This window comes from Oryzias latipes, chromosome 3 (assembly GCF_002234675.1).
Source record: "Oryzias latipes chromosome 3, ASM223467v1".
Taxonomy (NCBI): domain Eukaryota; kingdom Metazoa; phylum Chordata; class Actinopteri; order Beloniformes; family Adrianichthyidae; genus Oryzias; species Oryzias latipes.
In genome coordinates this window covers 20967105-20987016 of record NC_019861.2, presented here as the reverse complement: position 1 = coordinate 20987016, position 19912 = coordinate 20967105, and the positions used below count along the sequence as shown (strand labels likewise).

General features: G+C 39.9%; 1 long non-coding RNA gene across 1 annotated transcript; it reads left to right on the top strand.

The window, feature by feature from the left end:
- The first annotated feature begins 681 nt into the window (after positions 1-681).
- Positions 682-19387, top strand: LOC110014545. Its single transcript, XR_002289572.2, has 3 exons — positions 682-817; positions 13913-14098; positions 19087-19387. It is a non-coding gene; the product is annotated as an uncharacterized LOC110014545 (long non-coding RNA).
- Positions 19388-19912: the final 525 nt, after the last annotated feature.

The window sequence follows — 19912 nt, the reverse complement described above, 5'->3', positions numbered from 1 at the left end:
GGAATTTTAGAATCCATTATCAACCAATGAAGCTGAAACTGAACACAAAGGAAGAATTCTACCAAGTTTGTTGCTAGAAACATGAACAGCAACAACACAAAGTAAAAGTTGGGTTTTCTAATTGATTTAAATAGATCAATATAAAGTTTGCCCACTCTATTTGAAAAATTCTGCATTAGTTGCAAATTAAATTATTTCTATTTTAGATTAGAGTTGCAAGCTGCAGGTTCAAAACCAGGCAACTTCTCATTTGTATCAAGAAGGCCATTCATATTCACTCAAAATTAAATATAGAAATTTTAGAAGAAATATGTCAAATTTCAGCTAGTAAGGGGTAGAAATCATCTAAACCAAAAGTTGCTGTTACTCAGCTCTGGAGCCTTTGCAGAGCTCTTTTAAGCCAAAATGTAGTTGTTTTTGGCCTGCAGGGAGTTTATTTCAAAAAGGGAAAATTAGCAGCAGGATATTTTTTAATCATTATTATTAAAAGGCCCATGAGTCATGAGAAATTCCTTTTTATGTCATGGTTTGAGTTTGTTGTCTTGTTTTTCGTCCTTGTTCTGTCTTGTTTGTTTCTGTTTCCTGTTTTATTTTGAAAGGTTTCTTGTCCTGTCTTGTTTCTTGAGTTTTACTTCCTTTGGTCCCCATCTGCCCTGATCGTGTTCACCTGTGTCTTGTCTGCCCTGTCTGTATTTAAGTTGTGTCTCTGCCTTCCTCCTGTGCTGGTCCATTAGCTCTGTTATGGTGTTCATGTCATCCTGGCCTGTCTAGTCCATTTTCCTGTTTCTTGCCTCATCCATGTTTCATGCCACGCCAAGTAAGTTTTTGTTTTTGTTCTGTGAACCTGCTCTGCAGCGCCTTTTGTTTGTTTTTGCGTATTCAAACCACTAGTCCCTGATCCTCGTGCCTCCGCCTCTGCATCTGGGTCCTACCGGCTCTCGAGCCACCCCTGCATCGTGACATTTTACTGAACAAAAAAATGAGAATGCACACTTGCATGTGCAGCATGCATGTTCTTGATTTAAGGACGACACTTTATATTATATATTGAGGGTAAGAGAGAAATATACATAGTTATGCAGTTGTTTATTTTATTTTTAATAAACCAAAATTTTCAAATTAAAATACTTAAAATATATACGGAGTAACTTCTCCTCCTGTATTCTCTTACATCCTAAGCAGAAGTTGATGTTCTGAAGTTTTGATAAAATGCTTAGATTCTGTAAAAAGAGGCATAGTCAACACGGACACTTAAAGAATGGATCCTGGTTCTGAAAGTGGTCTTGTTTGAACTCAGCAAAACTGTTGTTAATTGTACTCATTCGAAAATCCTTCATTGTGCTTAATGCACAGATGGGCATGCTTTACACTTTCAAGTTTGATTGGATTTTAAATAAGTAGATAACAGGGACTAGTTAATCGCTGTGATGTTGTAAGTTTATCCTCTTTCCCTTGGATTGCCCCGCAGACTGCAGGTAGATGTTCTTTAAGTGTGAAACTGCTGTGGATTAGGTTGTCAGACTTGATTAGCCCCAGTAGTCCTTTTATCTCTTGAGGGTTATTGGCCAGTGGTTTAAAAGCAATTTCCATTACCTGGCTTAATTGTATTAACTTCCGTACCATTACAAGGCAACTTCCTGATGACAGTTGTTCCTCCCCTCTGTCTTTCACTTCTAAGTGATCCTTGCAGGAACGGGATTGTAAAATCCTCCTTGTCCTGTTCTTTCGTTGCAACTGGGCTTTAACCCACAGCAGCTTTGATCCAGATGAGTGGTGTGCATTGGAGATGTCAGACACGAGTGCTTTTACAACAACAGCATCCATAGTGGCAAAGTTCTTACCAAAAATAAAAGGCTCAACTCTCTCTGTATCTCTGCATGGTAAACCACAGCAAATATTCTTCACAAGTCAGAAGAGGTCCTCTCAAAGTCTCAAAGTGGTCTCAAACTAAATTGTCACAAGCTACAGACATTTAAGTCAGACAAATTGGGCTTTGAGCCATAGAATTGTGTTAAATAGTAACTGTGATATCTATCTGTCTGCCACCGCTGATTTCATCTGTTGGGAGCCTTTGAGGAGCATGAAACTTGTGAGACACCCGTATTCTTGAGTGCCACTTGGGAGCACACTGAAATGGAGGAGGAGGAGGTGAAAGGCCAGGTTTCTTGCACACAGCATTTAATTAGAAAGACTGCATGCTTTGTCCTCTGTTAAGTTGCTCCAGGCGCTCTTTAATTGCCCTATTCCCAATTACTTCCAGCAGTCCCCTCTGTAAAGTTCATTAGTATTCATTTTGCCCAAGCATTTGAATGTTGATTCAAGGCCACTTTATTTGACTGTACTAAACATTTTTCCGCAACCAATGTGCATTAAATTTATTTATGGCGGCCAGCTTTAAAATATATTCCCCCATTCCAAAGGTTGTGTGAATTCATTTTAGGTTTATGTGTTGATATCAATAATAAAACTTTTTATTGTTGTATTTATGGAAAGCTGATAAAAGAATTTAGAGTTAAAGCGGACGGACCAAGACGTGAGGGAACTGGATGATGAGTTTGTGAAATGAACAAACTGTAACAGCCGAATGGAGATGAAGTTTACTGGGTGATAACATTTTTATTTTCAACATTATTTTTCAAAAGACTCTAACCTTTAAGTACAGCAGGAATTAAAGAAGTTTGCCACCCTAAACACTCTTTATCTACCAAGTTAGATGTAGAAAAACTTCACCAATTCTCCTGTTTTAACTGAAAATTTAGAATTACTAAAAGTTTAGTCTCAATAAAGAATTCATACTTTCAATGTTTAATGAAAGTCATTGATGGGATGTGATTTAAGCCTCTGATAAGTCCAACTTTGTAAAAGAGTTTACATTTCCTGATTTATTTGATTGGATTACCAAGTATCTTAATAAGGTAGGAATCCCTTGAAGAGCAAGCAAATTAGTTCCCGGGGTTTATTTCTTATTCCTTGTCCTTGAGTGTTAATTGAAGTGTTTAACCCAGTTACCGTCATTTAGGACGAGAAACTTGCAGATCAGCCACAACAATAACACTCGCCACTCCTCATTTAAACAGAAATCATGCGTAAAATAAGATTGACGTGAGAATACTCAAAGGCTGAGGGAAGGAATAAACAAGGATTTCTACACCCCCTGAACTGGATTTAATGAACAGACAGTTAATTCTGCTGCTTTCAGCGTCAGGTAAATCACAAAATCCTCCTTGGCAAATTAGCCAACACTCCACATTCTTCACAGTATTTTTAAAACTGCAGACAGAGGGTATGCCCCCTCCTGCCCTCACCTTATCTGTACTGCAAACCGCATACACAGAAAAATTCTGCCTTGAAATATAATATCAGAGTTGCTGGGAATAGTGAAATCCTTCACGGAGGAAGCGCTCTGTTGGTAGGATTACTTCAGTATTCACCCACCGTTTTCTCCTTATTATCACTTTTTTTTCCTCAACAGACCACTTTAAGGCCAGTGTTTTAATGTTTGGCTCAATCCAATCCCCAGCTTTTACACTGGATATAATATTTATTTTGGTTAATCACGCTGAGCTCAATATCCTCAGTAGTGGGTAACAGGATTATGAGTATAATGGTTGAAAGTCAGGTCACACTTTTCAGTTATGGACTACTGAGCAAAAAAGAAAAGTTTGCCAAGTAAATTTTTACTTTTAAACAACCTTGGTTCCTGGTTCATGCGATGAATTCATCTTTTGGACTTAAATGAAAGTTTTATTTTAGTATTGGGTATCACAGAATGAACAGTAAATTGTGATAGAGAAGACTCTCAGTCACATACATACTGGCACCCGCACAAGCATTACAATTAGTAGGTTATGGTACAAATCCTTTGCTGAACCGTTTTTTTGCTGAATTTTTGTTATTTATTTTTTCATCGGAGCCCGGCTCCCCGCTGCATGCTTCACTTAGGAGAGGACAAGGCGCCCGCTGTTTTAAAGGTCCATTTTGAACTTAGAGCCGAGGCTGACACCTGAGGAAACCTGCCTTTGATTGATTGTTGAGGCCATTGATCTAATTTTGAAGCCTTTGAGTTTTCTCTCCACATCCTTCCGTCTCATATGTGAGGAATGGAATAAAACTAATTTTCCTTGTGCCTCATGCCGGGCTTCACTCTCCGAGGCAGGCAAACTGAGTGAATAAATAAATAAATAAACCCTGGAAACAGGACTTTCACAGCAGCGCAGGGATTTTTATAGACTGGATCGATTAAATTTGTCTTACTTGGAACAATGGGGATCCGCAACTCTGTAAGTGGTAATGTGGTTGAAAATGCCCCTCACTGTGCCACTATTAAGTGAAAGAATGTTACCATGGGAGTTTTAACATGCAGGGATTACCGAGGCATTAGACTGGTCTGAGCTAATTAGAGTCAAGGGCAGCCTAGATAGTGGAGATGCGGGTGGGCGTCCTGAGCTGTCACGTCCTGCTGTGAGGACGAGAGAAGGAGAAAACACTACAGGACTTGATGGAAACCAGAAATAGTTGTGCATGAATAGAAAATAGTAGATGGGCTTCAACTTTTAAAAGATAAAACATTGGTTTTCACACTTTACTCAGTTACACACAAAAAAACAAGAATTTATGCTAAATTATTTAATTTATCAGGTTGAACATTAGTTGTCCTGATGAAGAGAAACATTTACATGACAAGCATATATGGCCTCAACCACTGATAATGAAATACAATGGTACGTTTGTTTTCCTCAAATTTAATTGATTTTACACGACAAGATTTTAGCAGTTCTTCTGAATTTAACTCCATCCATCCATCCATCCGTCCATCCATAGAACCCATCAAATCTCTTTCGGGGTCACAGAGTTGCTGGAGCCTACCCAGCTACTGTGGGGAGAAGGCGGGGCACACCTTGAACAGGTGGCTTGTCTGTTGCAGAGCCACACACTCGTATGCATACCCAGGGGCAATTTTGAGACCCCAATTAAACTATGAAGCAATGGACTGTGGGAACCGGTATGCCCGGAGAAATCTCACGCATGCAAAGGGAGAACATTCAGACTCCACACAGAAAGGTCCCAACTGGGAACCTTCTGACCATGAGGTGAGATCACCACCTTGCAGTTCTTCTGCTGGGCATCTTCTGCTGCTGCCTCAAGGTTGGACTTGTTGTCTGTCCAGAAATGCTCTCATGCAGACATCGGTTGTAACCAGTGGTTATTTTTTAGTTAGTATTGCCTTTCTATCAGCTGGAACCAGTCTGATCATTTCCTCTGACCTCTGGCATCAGCAAGGCATATCCACCCACAGAACTGCAGCTCATTGCATATTTTCTCTTTTCCTGACAATTCTCTGTAAACCCTAGAAATAGTTGTGGGTGAAAATCCCAGTAGATCAGCAGTTTTTGAAATACTCAGACCAGCCTGTCCAGCATGGTAAATGGCGTATATTTATACAGCACTATTCTACCTACAAGGCCAAAAGCACTTTATAGTCACAGGCCCGTTTACCCAGTCACACACATTCACACACTGGTGGCGGCTCCACTGCCGAACACTGGCGCCAGAGGCAAGGTGGGGTTCAGTGTCTTGCCCAAGGACACATCGACCCATGGGCGTGCAAGGCGGGAATCGAACCTGCAGTCTTACGATCATGGGTCGACCACCCTACCGCTGCACCACGGCCGCATCAACTAGCTTGCGATATTCTGATGCTCAGTTTGAACTGTAGTAGGTCATCTTGACCATGTCTACATGTCTAAATGCATAGAGTTGCTGCCATGTGATTGACTGAATAAAAGTAAAATGAATGAACAGTTGGACAAATGTGCCCAATAAAGTGGCTAGTGAATGTATATAAAAATAAAATCTATTCAACTCAAGTTTTTTGCGTTTATTTCTAAATTTAATTTAAGAAAGAAATAAAATACAGTGAAGTTTTGATTTATTGTTGGTAAAACTGTGGTAAAAAGTTTTTTTTTTTGTGCAAGTGATCTTTTTCAGAAAAACCTTGAACTGAAGAGGAGTCATCCTCTTTCACGTAGCTGAATGCTTCTTTACTTTCAAAAAAATGCATCAACCTTTGTTTATGACAAGTACAAAATGTAACCTTTTCTTTCCTTGTTCTGAACACATTTTTTACATGCATGTTCTATTGTATTCTTGTGTGTTTGTTGGAGTCCTCTCCATCTCTGAGCTCAGATGTGTCACTTGCTCGGTCGGGTCCACAGTGCCTCGGGACATTGTAACAAAGTCCCTTGTGCCACCAGCCTAAGCCCCCCCCCCCGACACAATTAGCCACTCATGTCTAATTGGCATTTGAGGCTTCTCTGCTTGATCGACCGTGGCCAAATCAGCATGAAGTGGTAGAGCAGTGGCTGCCAAACTGTGATTTAACTGGTATCACGCTTTGTTACTCTTGTAGCTACTTACATAATTTGTTGATGTAAATTTACCCTGGCTAATTAACATCGTCAGCCTCCCATTTAATACGAACAGACGTGGGATGCGGTGGGTTTCTGGTGCTACTGTCCGTTTAGTTGATTTGAGTGGCAGTGACTAGGCCTTTATGTGTACTACAAAGTTTGTGTCCTTGCAACTTGACTGAGGCAGTCCATTTTCCACTAGATACACAAGTAGGTTATAGTTGAGGAAGTAAATTGGAGGTTTGGAACCTCTCAGATCCGCGAGGAAAAGTGACCAAATTAATCTTGATTGTTTTCTTTAATGGAACTAAGGACTAAAGTTACGAACGGTTTAGATGCTCTTAAACAGACACAAATTTCACTGACAGGCCTGGTAATGGAGATGAGTTTTGTGATGTTTGTGGTGACCTTGCTTCAGAACTTTTTGTTCTTTGGCTTTGATCATTATCCAACAGAATATCCTTTATTAATGAAGGGCACGTGTCTAAAGGATCACTGGTTATGCAGTGTAGATATCTATTTGCATTAACTTTATCCGGAGGGATTTAAGTGAAATTTGTCTGGTGTGAAGACTAATCCTCAGTGGTTTGCTGTAAAACTGTACTGTTTTAAAAATTATTTCAGAAAAAGTCTAGACAGAAACGCCACTCATAGCCAATGACATCAAAAGTGGGTTTAATTTTCAGGTGGATGCTCAATGATTAGATTTTATTAGGAGTGCTTCATGTTAAGTAAGATGTACTGCTGGGCAGCGCTGGGCTGTTGTGCACCCGCCCTTTCAGCCAGTCAGGATATTAGATCAGACTCGAGGTTTGTGATGGTGGCAGGGTCAGTGAGCATCTCATTCGCATACCTCCCTTTGCTCTCTCCCATTGCAGCACACCCATTTACTTCTCCAGCGCACTGCAGTGTAATCAGGACAGCAACACTCTATGCAAAACGAGACGACAAAAGGATTTGCACACAAAGCTTGACGTTGGAATAAACCTCATTTGCCTCCAGAGTTTTAACTTGAATGTGTAGGCACTCACAAATCCAAAGGAATTAAGTTTGAGCACATTATGTTGAGCCCTAATTGTTTGGATTCATTTGCATCTGACATTTATGGTACCTATGTACTCATAGTTTTGAATATTTATTATTCATTTTTACTTCAATGACTACTGCACAAAGTCTTAATGTAAAGTTTTAATAGAACTTTTCTAAGCCTTATGCCTTTCAGAATTTCAATCTGTTTTGTTAGAATGAAAGTTTCTCTACTCATGCTTAGTGTGTTTTTGTTTCTAAAATCACACATTTGTTTGTAAATGTGTGATTTGGCATTGTTATAGAAATTCATTGAGACACTTTATCTGGATAGATGGTCCAAGCCAACAGACAGGTAATCTGTGTGAATCATAGATCTGTGTGTGTCTAATTAAACGTATACTAAACATGAAATTATGCTATAAATGAAATAACAAAAAGAGCTAAAAGATTTCAAATTTGGGGAACCCTTTTAGGTGTCTGATGTTGTATGCTCTCACCATGAAGTAACACCTTAACATAGTTGGATGCTATGAGAGCTTTAGTTGTCCTAGGTGCTACAATGTCTGGTACAAATGACCCCTCTAGGGTCTCCCGTAGCCGACTTGTCCTCTGTGACAAGCCAAACAATAAGAGGTTCAAATGCCTCTCATGCAAACTTTACAAGCAAGGAGAACCAGACCGCCTGGACTGACATTGGGTTACTCTTCAGACAGGCTCAGAAATGGGGCTTTTAGGCAAGTGCTTGATGGCTGGGTCTTCATCCACAGGACCTGGCCAGGCTCAGCCAAAAGAGATTTATGGAAAGAGATTTTTGACCTACCACCTGTAGGAAGAGCCATAGGGGGTTGGAACTGTGTGATTTGGGAGGTTGTCAAGGTGCCTTGGCGGCCCAATCTATGGAAATGGATTCCATCCATTGTTTTGTGGTACTTTACCTTACTCTTAGGGAAAGAACCTGCACTCGTGTGGGAGGTTGAGCATCAGCTTCCTCCCATACACAATTTTGGGCTCTAAACCCAATGCCTTGTGATGTGTTGAACTTTCTTCCACTTTAGAGTTGCCCATGGTGAGATGTAGCCTGCCATCTCAGCTGTCATATGTCCAAGTTTGGGAATAAATTTCCTTGCACCTCCTGTTAAAGGGCAGGTCTCTTAATACAATTTTGACAGCGCAGAGTAAACAGCCTTCGTTGGGTCTTTGGGAGGGATACTAGAAAATTCCCCAACTTGGGACTCCATTGTTCTGCTGGGAGACTTCAGTGGAATGTTGGCAATGACAGTGATACCTGGAAGGGTGTGGTTACTTTGGTTTTGTGGTCTAAACCAGAATATTGCTTTGTTATTGGACTTCTGAACACAACGGTATCCATCAGTGGTAGTGGCACCAGGACACCCTAGGTAGGAGGTCAATGATTGTCTTTTTAGTTGTCATCTCATCTTTAGCTGTGTGTGTTGGACACTTGGGTGGGGAGAGGGGCAGAGCTGTCATCCAAGAGGCTATAGACCTTGAGTAAGAGTGGATCATGTGTTCCACCTTTATTGCTGGAATTAGAATTAGCATATCTAAGTAACTGTTTGCCCCCTCCAAGTAGAAGAAGAGCTGCTTCCCCAAGTGGAGGCACTTAAGTGTCTTGGGATGTGAAGTGAAGTTTACCAGTCTTTCTATTTTCCTGCTTTCATCTATGGTGGTGAGGTTTGGATCGTGACAGAATAACATTCTTGATACAAGCAGCAAAAATTAGTTTCCTCCATAGGTGACTTGATGCTCCCTCAGAGATAGGGTGAGTGGGTTGGTGCTCAGGCAGGAGTTTGGAGTAGATGTGCTGCTCCCTTATATTGAGGTATCATAGGGATCTCTTTTAGATGCCCCATGGATGCCTCCTAGATCTGAGCTAGTTTCTGTGAAAAGGGAGGTCTTGGCATCTCTGCTCAGACTGCTGACCTTATAACCCCGGCCCAGATGAGTGGAAAAAGATGGATGGTTGCTTTTTAAATGAGCTTCGACAATAACAGATTTCTCACAGAGCCTTTTTGTTTTTAATTTTTTCTTTTTTAGTTGACAAAAGAGTATTTACATAAACAAGGTATGGTTTAAACATTTTTGATCATATTTAAAAACAAGTAGTTCAGAGTTTATGTAATTCTGAATGATGTTTATATAAAAATTTTATATAGGTTTCATGCAATGACCTTTGATGACAGCCCAATTGGTCTAGTAGTTCCTAAACATGCTTACAGCTTTATTATGACAACATCATTAGAATATCAGAATAGCAGCATATAATATAATCCATCACTTTTATTCAGATGCCAAAGTCGTGGCATTTGAGAGAGATGTCATTTCACCACTGTCACTTAACAATTTAACTATCTGAGCTTGAATTCAAGTCAATCAGAAAAATACATCAGGGATTCTTTTGACTTATCCATATATAGAAGATTTCGAGCAACAGCAAAAAAAAAAGTTTGATTTTTGTAGGGGGCTGTTTACTGGTACTCTTATGAAGATCTCTTCTGGGCTTCTTCACAGATTTTGGTCAGTAATAAATAGGAATTTCCCTCAGGGTAAGGCTCAAAGGTGCTGTTTGTTTTGACCAATGGAACCAAAGCTTGGAAGCCAGAGGAGTTGGTCTGTTAGAATTGAAGCAGGTGGGTTCTGCACTTCAAAGACAAAAAGATAATCTTGTGAAAAAATCTAAAGCTGGGCTCAGAAATGCACTGAACATCTACAAGCTTCTGCTCACAAAGACACAAAGCTCATAATGTGGTTTGTGATAGCCCAGGAATGCTTTGATGCTGCTGATCTCCTAACTTTTGTTAGTATATTTGGCTGAGTTTTAATGTAAAATATGTATTCAAAATGCCAACTCTTCTTTAAAAAACTTAAAGGAAATCCCAAAGAAATAAGCTTGGAGTTGAGGGCTTGTGCTAAAGCATCAGTTGATTTAAAGGCTCAGCTGCAAAGTCATCTATAACACAGGGGGAGAAGTACCTGGTCAATTGACGGATAGATCTTTAAAAAAAGTATCACAGAAGCACGTAACTTTACCTTTTTTAATCATCTGTGGAGAATGATAATGTAAAAGTAAATACTTTGACTACCCTATTGAGTGATGAAAAAGGGATTTAATACAAAGCTGAGAACCAGGACACCAGAGGTGTAAGAAACAAGGCAAAGTTTCCCTCCTGCCACACTTCCAATATACTTCTTGAAAACAGTTATTTATTTATTTATTTATTGGGTGAAGATATACAATATAAAGAAAGTACAGACATAAATAGGCAAGAAAGAGGGAAAAAGCAACTGCCGATATTTTGCCCAATATTTTTAGTTGGAAAGCAAGATGCAGACCTCACAGTCTAATAATAACATACTATCAAAACCTACCCTTTCAAAAGCTTGTGCAATGACAGTATAATTTCAACACCTCCGGCATTTTCCAACATATGTTTAAAGAATATATCTTCTTTACACAGGTCAGCCAGCAAAACTAGCTCAAAGCTGAGCTACCCCTCATTGTGTTGCCATGTGAGAGTTATCATGGCCTCATAACAGATGTGAGTCTTTCATAAATCAGTTTGTAGAAATCACAACATTCCAGTTTATGCTTTTTTGTCACATTGACTCTCCAGCTATAACCTAGAGCAATTAGGAATTACTACGTATATCAGCAAACAAGAGACGGATTATCTATGTTTTTTGTGGGAACAAAACGTTGATTAACTAGCCTTGGGCTAGAACACAGATGTCCTGCAGTTCAAGTTTTTGACACTCAAGAAAAACACTTTGCATCATGAGAAGTTTCACATGATGGTCAGATAGTTTTGTTAAATAAGAAATCCTGTGGTGCAGTGATTGCAACAAATAATCACAGCTATTCAAGTCAAGGCAAAGCAGGTTTACTTGCATTGTAGTATTGACTGAGAGGGTTATTAAGTGTTTTACAGTAAAATAAGTGTAATTGGTTTATTAATATGCAGACCGATGTGGCACTAAGAGAGTTATGACTTGGACAGGTTTGCTGAGTTTATTTTTTGTGATACGCGTCAAACAAGAACTTTTTTTTGGTATTTATTTATGAATGGGTTTTTTTTCCAGTGTTTTTTTTTTCTCTAATCCTAACTGAAAAATCATAAATCCTAAACAGTTTCTTTTTTAAGAGTGGCTTTGTTGGTTTTGCCTGCAGAGGGTGATATTGTCCTGGACATCAACTCTCGTTCTGTGTGCATTATTGTGGATCCCTTGACTCTTTGCTCACTTGACTGTGTTGTTGTTGATACAGTGTTCTAGAGTCACACAGAAAAAAGATGCTTTAAAACCAAATTCAGCTTTGTAATTTACCAGACCATTAAACGAAGATTTAAAAAGTGAGGCAGATTTAACAAATTCCTTTTGGCATAACATAGTAGAGGTGAAAAGCCACTCAGCAGAATGTTGTGTGAAAGGAGTCCATAAATATGAGGAATAGTTGAGGTTGAGAAATAGGCTTTGAAGGTGGGAGATGAGATCACAGCAGTTCAGACCCCCCTCTTCCTCATGCTGGCCATCAGAAGGAACGAAGTAGCCATTTTGTGGCGAGTGCGATGGTGCGGTAGAGATGAGATGGTTAACACCCCTCTGCAGTATAGCCACCCTCCGCTCTCCCCCTCTAATTTTCCTCCTCTTTTCTTTTCTTTGCTCTTCGCTCAGTCGACTATGAAGACACTTCATCTTCCCTGACAGCATGACCACTACTGCATGTTCTGATGCATTCAGCATACCTTCATTGCATCATAAATAAATCAGAGAAACGACTTTTTTCCTTTCTCTTTTTCTCACATGTTCTTTTATCTCTTTCATGTACCATTGCCGTTATTTTGAAGGTTTGCTGGAAAACAGTGCGTTCGTGGATTTCCTGTGCGCTCATTCTCTCTCTGTCACTTCTTTTACTGCATGTGCAGGATCATCACCCTCAAATCTCCTTGTCCATTATCTCAAAGGAATGAAATGATTTTGCTCCATAATGATATTCTGTTCTTTCTGTGACATTATCTGCTTTAATTTTAATGTAAATGTCACGGGTGTGGGGCTTTTTCTTAATTAATGTTTGCACAGTGGATGCAAATAGGAACTTTCGTAATGGAAACAATGTAGTTCCTCTTTTTTTTCCCCCTCGGATGGATTACCTTGTTATAAGGGAGACACAGAAATAAACTTGGAAACTATGTGATGACTTTGCTGAACCAGGGAGCACACATCAACCAGCAAGCCAGAAATGTACAATTATGGGGGATTCACATTACATGAGCAGGTGGGGTAGCTTTCCATAGATTTGAAAAAAGGGGATATGGGGAAAGATTGTCAAGGAGAACCCCAGCCCTTTCTACTCCCTACTGCCTCCAGGTCCCTCCACCCCTTCCTGTAATCTCCACTCCTCCATGGGTAGTCTCAAACCTTGTGTTCGTCCACCACCAACCAATTACCTGGCAACCCTGTCCTTATCCCCAGCACAGCCGTGATGCTGCTGCATGATGGGGTTTTTGTATATTGAATTCCATCTCCTGGTGAGATAAAGGGTGTAGAAACAGGGCTCTGCCGCTGTGCTAGATAAGTGTTTCTCACAAACCGTTCCTCACCGCTTCTTCTGACACTGATTGTGAAGAGAAGAGACATTGGGGATGGTAGACAGGGGGACATGGGGGGGGGGGGGGGGGGGGGGGGGGGGGGGGGAGACCCAATTTGACCATAATTTCTCTTTGGTTTTTAATTTGTTATGAAGCTTCTCACAGTGAAGTTGCCCCCAGCTCATAAATGCTTCCCATTTTGATGCTTGCAGAAGTCTCCTTGTCACTGCTGACAAGAGAATTCAAATATCAAGGGAGAATTTTCACCTGCAACTCTTCCTCTCATTGTTGACTTACCAAATGCCAGATATTACTCTGTGGATTGATAGTTTGTCTTCATTAAGGTCAGCCGTTCAATCTGCAGAGGTGACAGTTATGGGTTGAGCAGCTCTGTGGAATATCAGCTTTTATTCAGCTTCATCCCTTCCCTCTCAGTCCTATTTGTAAGCTGTCCCGAGAAGTGTCCCCTGGTACGTGAGGCCTGAGCTAGGGCCATCTATCTGTCTTTGTCTGGCCTGCTGCAGGCAACTGCTCTCTTACTGGTTTTCCTGGGGAACAATGCAAGTGATGGACCACCATTCATATATCAAACCTGCAAGGCGTTTGACAGTGCAGGACAGAAACATTGAAAATAATGACCCGAGCAATATGTATCAGAGGTTAAAAATAGAGTGCAGCAGATAAGTGCTTGCAAAGTTGAAGTAGAGAGCTTTTCTGTGAAAGCCATCAAACCTCGGCCCTCCCACTGTTTTAGAGGTTAATGGAAGCTGCCTTGAGCACAGTAGAAAAGATGTTTCCAGTTAACTACAAAGAGCGATATTCAACTGCTCGGACACTAATATGCTTCAATTGAATTTCTCCTTTTGTCAGAGGGGAGTCAGACCTGCCGTGGACCCTTCCTCACAGCTGTGCCCTTGCCTCTCACAGCTTCAGCCAGCCCGAGTTGAGCCAAAAAGGTCAAGTGCGACTTGTCAAGTTTAACCTGGAATCAGACGGAGTGAAGGAGGGGGGTTCACATCTGAGCAGCATATTGCTCAGCGGCTTTGTGTTTATCAGGTATGTCTACTGTTTACTAAGTGTTTTTGTTTAAATGACCAAAGACATGTCGTGCATAAAAAGCTTCACATGTTTTGTGGAAACTATTGGTGCAATGTAGTTTTTAGTAATGTAGTTTAAATATATAAGGTTCTGGCTTCCATATAATTCCATATTCATACTTTCCAAACAGAAAAGACAAAATATTAGAGAGAAAAACTTTGCACAAAGTTTATAAGACAATCAGAGGTTTTCCCAAATCATTTGAATTAATATGGAATTATATGGAAGCCAGAACCTTATATATTTAAACTACATTACCTTTGAAATGTGTTCTCATCCTCTTTGTTTGCTGCAGTATTTCTCTGCTGTGTGAATATGCCTTTTATCTGCCAACATCTTAGTTTTGAAATCACTGTGCACAATTATTTTCACATGTTTGGAACTTAATGGAGAGTATCTGGTGCCACCCTGTTTCAGTTGTGTGTACTTCTGTGGATGTCAAAACGGTTCGTGTTCACAAACATCTGTGTCTCTCACTCACTTTCTCTCAGTCACACACACTCACAGTGTGAGTCAGCCCACACCTGGAACAGATAAAGGCTCTTTCATGTTTGCAGGTCGATCCAGAGGTCAGCGAGTGCTGGTGTTGAGAGCTAGTTTTACTATGAGTCAGGGGGAGCTGAAGACGAAATAAAATGAAACCATATATATCCAGGTGTTTCAGAGCCAAGGAAATTTTATTAGTTTGCAATTCCTTCCTTAATTCCTTTCTACACCCCTATGGAGATGCTCTCTTGGCATTATCTCTCCCATCTGTTGCTTTGTTTTAAGCTCGAAGATACTTGTCTTGTTCATACAGTCTGGTTGTAATTTTGATGCAGTAGGTGATTGAATTTGATCTAAGCTAGTTTTTTAAACAAACAGTAGACACAAAAATAATTTGGCTACATGAAATGAGCTACTTGGAGTCCAATTAAACCTGTAATCTTGCTATACATAAGAGCAATATGATTATTGCACAGAATCCAGATCTGAAGATGTGTAAATATTTTTTGACAGACTAACTATGAACATGGACCCAAACAGGGATGGCAGTCAGGCTTCAGTTTACAACTTGACAATTACAAACCTACTGTTGAAACCACTGTGCAACTACCTGGCATACAGGCTTTTTTTCAGTTAGAACATTGTGTTAGACAACAGCACTTTAGTTTGTTGGGAAACTTGAGAGAGAAACGGTGGCATTTACTTGTGAAAAGAATAGTTTACTTTTCAATGGATCCAGTCGGATCAATCATAAAAGCCAAGTCTTATGTGTTTTTGACCATCCTCTTCTACACATTTGCAGCCCTAATGTTCAGTTGGTGGAATCTTTCAATCGTGTCCAGTTTTCATTTTGATGGTTAACCATGAACTCCCGGAGAGGGGTTATGCGTTAGTCTCATGCACCTGTATGGGGTTTGACCCGTATGTAACTATTTGAATGGATAATGTAAGTTACACTCATGTACAAGAGATGCTGTCGGACATCCTTACATGGACTTCACTCATTACTAAGGTGGACGCGCTGGCCCTTTACTTACTGCGTGCAATGCTGCATGCACGGGGTGTCCAGGTGATAGGTAAATGCCCGTAAGATCTCCATAGGATGGCCATATAAATTACACTGTCAAATTTCCTCTTTTCTAACAGCCAGGCTGCACACAGGGGATGCACAGGGAGCATGCACCCATCACTTGAACAACGCTAATGGGCTTGCTGCATAGTGCGCAGGTTTCAGCGAGCTTGAAATAATCAAAAATCTCAATGACGTGCCTGCGTCTCACTAACTTACCCTTGTGTGTTGTTTTGCCCTGTGTGTGTTTGCTTTGACCTGAAGCTTGTAGCAAGCCCATAGAAAAATGTGCACACATTTTTTTGCCCTAAATACTCACAAAACGCTCTACGACTTCAATTTATTTGGTGCGGGATAACTGCGTGGCCCGTTCACATCCCGTAACAACCCATAGGGTTGACTAATGACTAATGACTAATGCATACAATTTTGCCTCTGAACACCCAATAGACAAATTTATTCTGACAATAATTTCTGTAGAAGTTAATAATCAACTCAAATAACTTGTGCATCTTAACATTAACTGCAGACTATTTGAGAGAGCAAACCCTCTAAATATGCTATAAACTGCTGCTAATGCTTACAAATGAAAATCTGATCAGCTCAAATGGGGTTTGGTCCTGCATTGTTAGTACTTTTGAAACATGTGTATTTCAAATATATTTAGGTTTTTTAAAGTAAAGTTGTGTGTGCAAATAAGTGAGTTATTTTTCATCAGTGTAGCTGTTAGTGCACTCTAAAATGTGCTGAAATCTCTGGTTAGGACTTTCTGTAGATAGAAGAGCGGGCCACGACACCTGTGTCCCATAAAGTTTCCAATGCAAGTGTAATTTCTTGTAAAACTGCCTATAATTTGCTGCCCTTTGGGAGAACACTCTCTTGGGGTGTGAAAATCAATAGGACAGGGACTGGGCTTGGTCTCTATGCTGAGCTGCACCACAGCAGCTGTTAGGGTAATTCTCTAATCGCAGGGGGAAGAGGTTGAACTTATCTAATGCTCTATCTGAAGCAGATAAATGTTTTACAACAGCACCATTTAACCCTTTCTACCCACAGCAACCTGCCCCTGACTTGTGTAGAGGCTCTACCCAGGGACTGCCCCCAGAGCTGAGGTGCTCATGGTGATGACTGCGGTATTATTTTATCGAATGCACTTAGATATGGGTGGTTCACCTTGTCTCCACACTGGGTGTGCGTTCAAACACTCACCAGTCTATAACCTTGTAAAGATGGATGCTGAAATGCCTCAGGCTATCTCCAAAAACCCTCCACCCCCTTTCAGAGGTTAGCCATGTGGAAAACATGGATGAATCTTACAAGATGCGACATGTATAATGTCAACCAAAGCTGGTATGTAAACCAGTGAATTATGGGATCCTGATTAGTCCTTTGACTTTGTCTCGTGGGTATCTTTGAATAAGACGGATAAATGTCACTATAGAAATTATGAACCAATGGGGAGGTAAAGAGAAGATTTCAGGCTAGATGAAGCACTATTGCCAACATTTTGTTTTTAATAAAGTGAAGTGTGAAGGGCGTTGTGTGAATAAGGGCCAAAGTAGATGTGATGGGCAAGAAATAAAATAGAAGGGAGAGCCCACGTAGACTTGCAGCCCAGTTTCACGTGTAAGCTTCAGTGGCGACGTGCAATTCTTTCTTTGAGAAGGGAGCAGAGAGATCTTATTGTGCCTGCTGGGATTGGACCAACAGCAATTACTTGTTTCTGATTATTATTAGATAGCTGAGGAAATTAATTTAGTTCCAAAATGCATGGTCGGATATTAGATGGTGAAATTATATGAGAGAATCAGCGACTGACCTCCTTCCCTCCCCCGGCCCTTAGCTATCCCTTCAGAGATGCAGATAACGGCTGATCTCCATCACACCATTAATGAAAAACTTAGATTCATAAAAAAGGCTATCTTCAGCGATGTTGTAATTAACAAGGCTAACTCTTCAGCCCTTAATTTTATATGAACCCCTCATTAATATTTCTCCAAAAGCTTCCCAACAGAATTGTGGCTTAAAGTGCACCTGTGGAGGTTCTGCTCCCTCAATCTTCTTCACACTTGAAGGATAATCATGGTGTGATAAGCTATCTGGATTGATTTGATCCTCGATCCATGCCTTCACTTTGCTCTTTGGGTTTTTTGGAGGATGGAACATCATTCAGCAAATTTCCTGTGTCGCAGCTTAGATTGCGTAACTGTAAGTGGAAAATGTAAGGAGGATTTCACGTCTATTTGCAGCTCGGTCTTTAGGCTGACATTTTCTCTCTTATGGTCTCACCTTTTCACCTCAAACCCATAAATGGTCCCGGTAATTATCAACCACAGACACTCTCAAGTGTGTGAGTTAAAGTGTATCAATAGCTAATGGCTAATTCAGTCTCCTTGTGAAATGGCTCATTGTTGTGACCTATAGTCACCCTTTGCTGAGGCAGGGTAAAATTAAAGAACGCCTTCTTCACTACTTGTGACTGTACTGCATGAATATTCAATGCATTCAGACCTTTTCTTTGTCATTAATTTGCAATAAAAAGTTTTTAGCACTGATGGCGACTCCACCGCTGTCAACAGAATACAACATAGCAGTTTTATTTTGTAGGGAACCTTTTTTTCAAGTCATTTTTATGTTGCTGATTAGCATTTTTGTCCATCAAAAAGGGAGATTGTGAATCTCAGCACGTTTCTTTCACTTGTTTTTACAACTTTAAAATTAAACTTATAGGAACCAGTTATTTTCTCAGAAATCTCTCTTAAACATTTGGGTTATCAAGGGAAACTTCTTGAATAATTCTGAGAAGAAAAAAAGAGTTGCCTTAAATAAAATGTTCAAATTTTTTTTTTGTTAATTAGAAAAAAAAAGTAGTGAAAACAGCGTTATATTTTATAACCAGTGTGTGACATCAAATGATTAAAATTCAGACAACCCTTACTGGGCTTTTTACAATTCATTAAAACTACTTTCTGTTTCTGACTTCTTTATTTTTAACAACTTAGATGGAAAAGAAAGTCTGAATTTTTCCATTAAATGCAAAAAGGTTAAAATACTGGAGCTCAGACGAAGAAATGGTGAATCACTCAAAAGTGGTGGGGGAGGCCAGGGAGGATAAATGTGAGTGGGGTGACTGTTCAGCTATGCATTTATGTGTGTTTTTATGTGTGTGTGGGGGGAGGTGGTTCAATGGCAGGTATCTAAAAATTAGATTTTTTTAATGTATATATTAGGCGGAAGGGGGGGTTGTAGAGCATTTGTCTGGAAACCCAACTATAATTCTACAAAGGTGCAGATAAAAAAGTAAAGGCCTCTTCTTCACAGATGATCTTCATTTTTTGTTTCTGTTTTTGTTGGCATGTATCACCTCCCTCTGCTTTTCTGTTTTTGCCAGATCCCCAAGGTTATATTATGTCTGGACATCAAATGAGGCCAAGACTTGATACTGAATATAATGCGCCCCTCATCCTCCAGCCCCAGAAAGCCTCTTCTAAACCTGCCATTAGATATTCAAGTCTTTGTCCGGTATATGCTTCTCACCCTGCTGTGATAAATCAAAGGCAGTCTTGGATACTAGAAAGGTTAGAAAAACAGTGGAACAAATTTAGATGAATTCATTTTCCTTTATAAAGCATAGGCTGGTCAGGAACTAATGTAATGTGAATGTGAATGTGAATTTTTCTTTTTGTAATAAAGGTTTGGACACGTTTGGTGAAAAATAATTGAGAATTTTTATTTTTATTTTTACATTGATTAAATCATCAAGCTTTGAAGTGTTTAGTCGTTTGCAGTATGGTATCCCGGTCAGTATCTCATTCTCATAGCCATGTTCTAACAAGACTTATCAGTTTATGAGATTATCCAGAGCAACACTAACATCAAAACCCAGTTTTACTGCAATGTTGTAATGCACTCAGACCAGATTTCTACTAATATAAAGACAATTTCTTACACAAAAAGTGTAATTTGGCTAAAAACTGTGCAAGACATCCGTTGAACCTTCCATTTTGTTATTACAACTCTCAAATCTAAATGTTTTGTTGTTTTTTAACATACAATAATACAATGGACTGACAAACTGTCCTGCCTTTGCCCCATAGTAGCTGGGTAGGTTCCAGTATCTTCTTGACCCCTCACTGGAATAAATGGGTTTAGAAGATGAATGAATGAATAATACAAACATACATCTTTGTAAAAAGAGCTTTAGGCACTCTAATCTT